Raw genomic sequence first — 9,289 nt, forward strand, 5'->3', positions numbered from 1 at the left:
TCTACATTTTTATTCTTTAAGTTACATCACATTTTGAAATATGAATGATAGTGTGATTAATTACTAACAATTTAGTGTAGAATATCCTGCTTGTAAAATAAATTTTAACATCAACATTATTCATGCCTATTGTCCCATCATTTCAAAATTGAATGTTGAGCTTTGTCTGTTTGTGCAGGTTTTGAAACGCAGATTACAAAAGTAATATTATTTCCACTGCTAAAAATAATCATTCCATTAATTCTACCGAAACATGAATAAGTGTTAAAAATGTTTGTCTTTATTCTGTTAAATATCCTGTTCAGTATCATTCAAGTAGCCTTTGTAACAACACAACCAAGATTTGATCAGAAAACAAAACAAGCCTTTAAAAATGTAGGGAGATTTAAGAAAAAGTAAAATAATCATACATGATCATTGACCACAGATGACAACTTTCCTGAATCATTTGATATCCTACATAGGCACCTGTTTACCTCACCATCCTTTTAGACTTGTTAAAGTTTAGTGGTCTATATATGAGGGTTTAGTAGTTTACTGTTCCTGATTTCATTAGTTCACTGCTAGACAGTATTGATTTGTGTTTTAAATCTCTGTTAAATTTATTGCTATGTGTAATTCTTGATAAATAAACTTATATAAGTGTGTCTTTTTATCAATACTCCTTATAAATGTATAGGCTGACTACTCTTGTAGTTGTCTTGTAAAAGAGTCCTAATAAATCAATAGTGAAGTTTTGGTACTGAAACAAAGAACCACTGGAAACAATATGGGAAAATATAATGGAAAAATAAGTACAGCCATCTTATAATAGTTTGTGATAAATTGTGGATATAAAAAATAGTGGTTAATTATGGCAATAAATTTGTATGAGTGATATTTGTGCAACATTCACCATTTGGAAGTCAACATTTGCCCAGTGAAAGTGGTACAAAACTCAGTGTTTGAATGTTTATTCCACAACCTGTGATTGTGCTACTGTGGGTGCATTTACTTTTGCAAGTCATTAAAATAATTGATAACGTAAAGAAAAATACTGAGTTTAAAATTCATTCATACTTCTGATATCATTTTACTTGTACATTTTAGCAGTTAAAGATTTGGGATGATTTTTATAATGTATCAGAAAATATTAAATCCTGAAATATGTTGTCAAGGGACAAGTGGCTTAAAATTACTTGATGGCCATTTGCATCATCTAATCATGGTATGACACCACATTCATCAAAGATGATGACTGCCCTCACTCAAGTTTCCAAACAGATGAAAAAAAAAAAACAATATACAAGATACCCTTGTTCTCCTTTCTCTTTTACCTGTAATGTGATACTGTACACATATTTAATGCAAGTAAGTTTTCTTTTAAACTTGAAAATCAGTTAACTGTCACCCGTTACTTTTTTAACTTTGTATTCTAGCACCCAGGTTATCACCCTATTATGTACTATGTCAAATGCATGCCCGACTCAGGTAACACTTGTAACTCTATTTTTGAGGTGTAAAGCTATACAGGTCAATATTAAATTCAATGTATTAATAATATATTTAAACATGAATACTAAATTTCCAACTTTTTCTTTATTGAAAAAATTTATTTACAATGTCTGACTGAAATCAATACATAATTCAAAAGTATTTCCAGTTTCAAAAACAACATTTAAAACAATGATTTAGAAAAAAAATATCAGATACCGATTAAAAAAACAAATTTAATATTGAACACACTTCACAATGTCATAAGATACTAAATCACTGACATTTATATATTTTCTAAAATATTGTTTTTAGATGGATAAAAACTTCTAGGACAAAATTTAATTTAAAACATGCTGCTCACTCAAACATTCAAGTGTCATTATTCATATACTAAATTCAATACATGTTCTTTTGGTTGAATGTTTAATGTAAGCATTGTTAAACTAGGGTAAAAATTTGCAACAAAAATGCAGGAAGAAAGTTCAATCATATTCTGTTTTTCAGAATAGTAAATTGAAACAAATTATTTGCCAATCAATGTTCTAATTTAAAAAATTTACAGGTATCAAACAGCAATAATTGATGTTTCTGTATAATAGTGGTAAATTTCGTGTAATTGATAAATTTGTCAAATACTAAGAAAAACTTTAAAAGAGGGTGAATTAAAGTCAAGTATGAATAAGAATTTCAAGTTTAGAGAACATATTAAAACTAAATATTACTACAGTTACATGTATTACATTAAGTAAAGAAGACCTTTATTTTCAGTAATGACATTTTTAACGTTTGTTGAGAAAAAAACAATGCACCGGAAACAGTGCAGTTTCCTGAATGGATTACCAACAGTATGAGTTCCTTGCTGATCTTATCAATATAAGCCTAGTTGGTTTTAATTTCTCCATCTGATTCTCAATTTTTCCTAACATAATAATATTGTTGTATGACCAAGAAATATATTAATAAATGTGATTAATAAATACTGCAAACAGAATATGAAAGTCTCTTGTTTACAAGAAAGTCAAATAGTGAAGGAAAATAAAATAATTTCATTCCAAATATTTTTTTTCCACTTTATGTATGAGCTCTAAAGTAACATAGTGAGTTAAATTACAATTTGAAGAAACAGGACATCTGATGCATTCACAAATTGAAAGAGTTTGCAACAGATCTTTTGTTGTCATGTTCTGATTGACATTTAAACAATATTTCTGTGTCCTAAAGTTAAGCAGAAAGAAAACTGTATTATGAATCAAGAGTTACATGATTGCAAAGTTGTTTTACTAAGAAATTAATTTAAAACAATTATGCATGATCAGGATAAGGATGATGTTAATCAGGACGTATCAAGATAGAAGAGATGTTGATCTTAAAGTTTAATATTAGAAACTTTTATGTTGTAGAAAGTTTCATCCTTTCAAATTCTATGACCTGAAAAAGATTAAAAAAGATAAATACGAATATTTTTTAAAATAAAGTATAAACATTTCATAAAAAATAAAAACGTAGGAACCCTGCAAAATTAAAAATTTTTTGCACACAAACAGCATAAATAAAGAAAAAAAAAGTTTCACCAAATTAACTCGTCATACACTGGTTATTTTGTAATGGAAAATTGTAGGTATTTTCTCCAGTTAACCCATTTTTTTTACAAATAAATACATTAAAAAATAAAATAAATTTAATAATATATTTCTCTCTCTCTCTACATATAGGTATGTATGTATATCTACAAATTATAAATACTAGTAGCTCTTACATTACTTAGATATCTCATATTTTTAACTTGTGTTTCTCATATTTTATGATGAATTTATTCAAACTAAGAATCAAAAGTAATAAACATAATACTACAGTTATATATTAAAAGAAGTTTTATAACACAGGTTCTCCCCTCTTTAATTATGGAGTCCTGTTACAGTATGATAAACAAACTTGAGTGTCTAATATTTTATGATGAATTTACCCAAACTAAGATTCAAAAGTAATAAACATAATACTACTGTGACAGTTATATGTTAAAAGAAGTTTTATAGCACAGGTTCTCCCCTCTTTAATTATGGAGTCCTGTTACAGTATGATAAACAAACTTGAGTGTCTAATACTGTGGTTATGTTTATATGCTAGATGAAGTTTTATAGCACAGGTTCTTCTCCCTTTAACTTTGGAGTCATCTTACAATATGATAAAAGCATTTGAGTGTCTAATACTGCGGTTATGTTTATATGCTAGATGAAGTTTTATAGCACAGGTTCTTCTCCCTTTAATTTTGGAGTCATCTTACAATATGATAAAAGCATTTGAGTGTCTAATACTGCGGTTATGGTTACTTGTTAAAGGAAGTTTTATAGCACAGATTATCCTCCCTCTATGGAGTCATCTTACAATATGATAAAAGCATTTGAGTGTCTAATACTGCGGTTATGGTTACTTGCTAAAGGAAGTTTTATAGCACAGATTATCCTCCCTCTATGGAGTCATCTTACAGTATGATAAATTTTATTTGTTGTACTAAGCATAATTGAACTAACAAATTTTCATTGCTATGGGTCTGGTCAAATCAGCTGAATTCGTGACTCCAAGCTGACCTTTATAGTTTCCATATTATAACTTCTAATATGTTTTGTGTACCTTCACAAAATTTTGCAAGCCTTCAGTAATCATTAAGTCATTTGTAGACAAAAAATCATAATTTTTAACAAAGTATTTTCACTAAACATTTCCCCATGGTGTCAAAGTGTTGACTGCTCCAAGTGCAAAGTGATTTTCATGTTAAGATTAAAAATATACTTTTCTTCATTGGACAAATCTCAAATTTCATTTGCATAATCTCTAGAACATCCTAAATACATTTCAAATTGACCAACCTTGTAAAAGCTAAAAAAAAAAAATGGAAATAAATCTAAATTACCCTTTTTTCTTTCTAGAAGAATTTTAAATTGTAACATGAAACTATATTTGTTTATCTTAAATGGCTTTAAACTCATAACGGTATTCATATCTTTATTGTTTTGTTGCTCTTTGAACTGTGTCTAACTAATATTTGTATCATATAAGTTGTAAATCACTTGGCAAATGTGTAGCTCATGTTACCCTATCAAATTACATAATGCACAAACTACCCTCAAGCTGCTCAAGAGCGTGCCTCGTGAAAAATTCGTATTCTTTGTTTTACCTAATCTAACCTAAAAACGTTTATGTTTTTACATTTTAGTTACATTTATAATAATAAATAAAGAATAAACATGAAAAGCAAGAAATAAAGTACTTACCTGGGTCGTTTTTTTTGCTGTCAACTGTTGATGACACTTAAGCCTACTTTTTTATACTAATGGTACTACTACACTAAATATTTTATTTAATTAAATAATGCACTAAAGAACACAGAATAACAACATGCAAAAAGCAGACAATGTCCTATAACTAACACAGTTTTTCTGGCTTTCTAACTATGTGACAAGGGCTGTTAAAAATTCACCTAAGCTCATCAATGTGTATCCCATGGGAATAAAGTTTGAACGGGAAGCAAAGTTGACAATTTTCTATACAGAAAACAATGTAATATAATACATCATTTGGCTTTCTATTGGTTATAAGTAATATAGTATTGAACATCAGAGAGAACTATTGACAATTTCTGAAAGAGAGGATGTTACAGATGGGTGTGGCAAGTGGGTCTGATGTTCTCATTTATGGCTCTGTAAACAATTAAAGTTGAAAGCTATAAAATTATACTTTACCTGTGTATATAACAATATTATAATGAGTAATTTTCGTTAAATTTCATACTTCTTGTAGGGGTGGTAAATCAATTAGAGAAGAAGAGATGCCTAGAGAGAAAATGTTAAAATTCTCAAACTAAGGAAAATTCAGGATGTTTTAATCATTGCCTTATATACTTAAGAACTTAAAATTTATAAGCTATTAAAATATGGATAATTGGTTACGTTTTTATGCTTTATTTATTGGTATACTTTATGAAAGTAGTTTAATTAAATTTTGAATGTAACTCGCTAAAAACCTCTTGAAATGAGCACAAAAGGATGCTCATGGGAGAGGGTTAACTAAGAATCACCAAATGAAAATAACTGATCCTGTGCACGTGATATCCAACAGTAAGCAAGTTTAGATCCTAAAGAGAGACAAAATAAATGAAAACTGCAATTCCTAAAGAGGCTTTTAAAACATAAAGATCCTAAGACAGCGTTTAATAGGTCAAAAACCATAATGAATGAATATAAAAATGAAATTTTTACCCAAGAAATAGCTAAGCCTAGATGGTGTTATTGGCATGTAAATGATTGTGGGTATACAAGACCCAAACACGCCTTTACCATTACTCCTGAAGGTGATGTCATAGAACAGCGAAACATTTGTAGTCTTTTTCAGAGCAAATCCCTGTTTTTTATAACTATTTATTGTGTAATGATTTGAACGTTGTATTCCTGTTAATTGTAAATAAATCTAAGTAATGTTTCTCATTGAGACACATTAGTAGCGTGTTGTTCCAAATTTGTTTTGCCTCCTTAAAATAAACTATTTTCAATAGTGACCTTCATCCATAAAATAAAATGTTTTCAAATAACCCAAGTTAGGTAATCATTTCGTTAACCCTAAGCAAACAAGTTGTTCAATGTGTTACATTCAAAATTTGATTAAACATCTTTATTATCAATGTATATTAATAAACTTGGCATCAAAATCTGGTTTATAATTCAAATTTTAATATAAGTTTGATTTTTAATTTTAAAATAAAATATTTAAATAAATATTTAAATGTTTTTCTGAGTTTGGCACAAATTAAGCAGTTACAGTACTGATATTTCTAAGCCATAAAGTAAATGTATAGCCTCCAGTCTTTTTGCTTTTCTAAGATATAAACAAGAAAGACAAACGTACATGCCATGCCTCTCCTATCACATCCTATTTTTCTAAAAATGTCTATTGGTCATTTTATAACTAATAGAAAGAGTAAATAGTAAACTACATAAATCACATGACAATTTGTTTTGTTTGAGCTGCCAAAGTCAATAATTTATTGTCAGAGTTCAATGGGTTTGGACCAAAGATACTGATCCAAGAAGTAATGGCATTTTTAAAATCTATTTATAGTTTAGTTAGAAAGACAAATAAATTACAGTAGTTTTCATATCATGTATTCTAATGAGTGATATGCTTTTGGTTTTCTAAAATTCATATTTAAAAGCTACATTAATTAGTTTTTGGACCACAAACATAGTAGGAAAAAATAGGGTTATGAAAACAGCTAAGGTAAGTTCTACACTTCTTAATTTTCATATTCTTTTTACTTATTTTTTATGTTGTTTTTTTAAAAAAGTAATTCAAATGCAAAAAAATAAAACTTATTAGGTTATACAGGAAAATGTAAAAGAAATAAAATTTTTATTCACGATCACTCCTCTAAAAGTGCATAAGGAACATATATAGTCAGATGTGGTATGGTGTAACCTGAAACTTTGTTTATCTTAAACTCTTCACTCTCTCAAACTGTGATTTATTGCTTGTCATGATAGTTAAGACATGGTTGAAAGAGCAATAAAATTAAATTAAAACAGCTGTGAAACCTTAAGCTCTTTGGATGAATAATTGGAATTGTCTGTTACAATCCGCAGTCATCCTAGAGAAAAAAGGATTTTATTTTATTTCACATTTTTCTACTTTTGCCGCAGTTAGAGTTGGAAGAGAGAAAATAGAGAGAGAGAGATACAGTATAAAGTTTTACAGAAAAATCATTTCATGTTCGTTTAGGAGGTTCTGCAAACAAAATATGAAAAGTGTGAGATGAAAATAAGTATTTTTATTCTCATCATGAAAATAACTTTTTACTCAACTTGACTCAGTAAAGGCTTTGGAAAATCACAGACAAATGTTTACTTTTAGTTCTTTATTAAAAATTCAGATTTTTTGTGTACAACAGACTGTTAATGTTTAATAGGTAAAATTAATGCTAGTTGTAGCACAGCACAGTCTTTTTGTGAAACTAGGAGCAAACGTGTAGTTTGACACGTTATTATCAGTATAAAGCTCACTCTTCAGATACCAGATTACAATATTTTCACAAAACCCATGAACCTTTATTTTGAATAATGATCCTAAGACTTAAAATGAGTATTATATGGTTTGTACAGATTATATTAGTCCTGAAAGTTTATCTTAGTGTTTTCCTTCTCAACAAAAGGCAGTATTCCAAACAGTGCCACTTTGATGCCAAATGTAGTTTTCTTCCATAACAGAAAAACCTGTAGCAATATTTTGACAGATGTAAATATAATGCATGATATTTATTGAGATTATTACAGAAGGAAATAGTTTCTGTTTTTTAATAAGATGTCAATACTTTTCAAAGTGGAGATCATACTGCTAACTTGTGAGAAATACTCTCCTTGTTTGTTGTGGTTGTACAAGTTAATAGATTCTTAGACCCAGTGTAACTCCCCTTGTTTCATTTTATTTATAACTTTACAACATTTTACAGTTTCAACAACGTTTCTCCATTGAATGAGCTACAAGCAAGTTTCGTTTGCAACCTACATAAAAACAAGTTAATCACCATAATCTAATACGAGTATAACACAATGATATTTTTAAGCATAAAAAAATTTTAATATTTCTTCTTGCAGAACTTTCTGGGAAAAAAAGGTTGAAACAGAATTAGAAGTTCTTACGAATGTTGGTTAAACATTAAGGCCATTTCTATTTACCTTCATGTCTTATTTAAGCATCTGTAACAGTCAAGACATATTCAATATATGCATATTAAATGATTGCCTTGTCTGAAAACTAGTACTACATCAAATGGAAACTGAAAAAAAAACTAAGTTTAAAATTTTTTAAAGAAAAATGTTCAGTAATTTTGCTTACTTACTAAAACAAAGGCTTACCTGTTTTACATGAGCATTTGCAATCTTTTTCAACATTGTAGAGGTACTTCCGTGACCAATCACATCCTAAAATTGACAGAGTAATTAATTAATATTCAAACATTCATCAAACTCTTGGCATCAAAATAAGTATGAATATAAAGAAATGCTAAAGAGAAATTATTTACATGTAATGTTTTTACAAAGACAGTCAATTTAATTTGATCATGTTCATCAAAAGTATCAGAATAATATTAACAAAATATTAATCATTACAAAAATAAGACAGTAATCTTAAAAGGTATGGTTTCCATGCTAAAAGTTGGAAAACAATAGGCCTAGTATTTGTGAAGTATTTTTTAATAAACTAAAATAAAGATTTGTCCATGAATATATTGAGTATTTGTTTTGAATAGTTCATGTGCAAAGTAATTTTCATGTTAAGATTAAAGATACTTTTCTTCATCTCAAAATTTCTTTGTGTAATCACTAAAACCTCTTAAATACATTTTATACGTTTTTTTTTTCAGTAAAACTTTATATTTTATCTACCCTATCTCTATACAGGATCAGTCTATTTGACCAATCTTGTAACAACCAACCAACAACAACAAAAAAAAACCCTCTTTGTTTCTAGAATGACTTCAAATTGTAACATGAAACTACATTCGTTTATCTTAAGTAGTTTTAAGCGTGTAACAGTATACATCTATACATATAATTAAATTGTACAGTTTTTATTGCTCTTTGAACTGTGTATAACTACTATTCACACCATTATAACTTGTAAATCACTCAGGCAACGTGCAGCTCATGTTACGCTATCGAATTACATTACCGACGAGCTAGTATAAGCTGCCTGCCCCGTGAAACATTTTTATTATATTATTACTTATTTTACCTAATCTAATCTTAACTAACCTAAAAAAGATCCC

General features: G+C 28.4%; 1 long non-coding RNA gene across 1 annotated transcript in view; it reads right to left on the minus strand.

Moving 5' to 3' along the window:
- Positions 1 to 1,695: 1,695 nt before the first annotated feature.
- The window catches only part of LOC106474137, a 10,041-nt gene continuing 2,447 nt past the window's right edge, over positions 1,696 to 9,289 (minus strand). Inside the window, exons 2-3 of the long non-coding RNA XR_001291727.2 lie at positions 8,376 to 8,441; positions 1,696 to 2,904 (exon numbers count right to left, since the gene is read on the minus strand). This is a non-coding gene — a long non-coding RNA (uncharacterized LOC106474137). The remainder of the gene's footprint in view (positions 2,905 to 8,375; positions 8,442 to 9,289) is intronic.

Source organism: Limulus polyphemus, unplaced genomic scaffold (genome assembly GCF_000517525.1).
Source record: "Limulus polyphemus unplaced genomic scaffold, Limulus_polyphemus-2.1.2 Scaffold6864, whole genome shotgun sequence".
Lineage (NCBI taxonomy): Eukaryota > Metazoa > Arthropoda > Merostomata > Xiphosura > Limulidae > Limulus > Limulus polyphemus.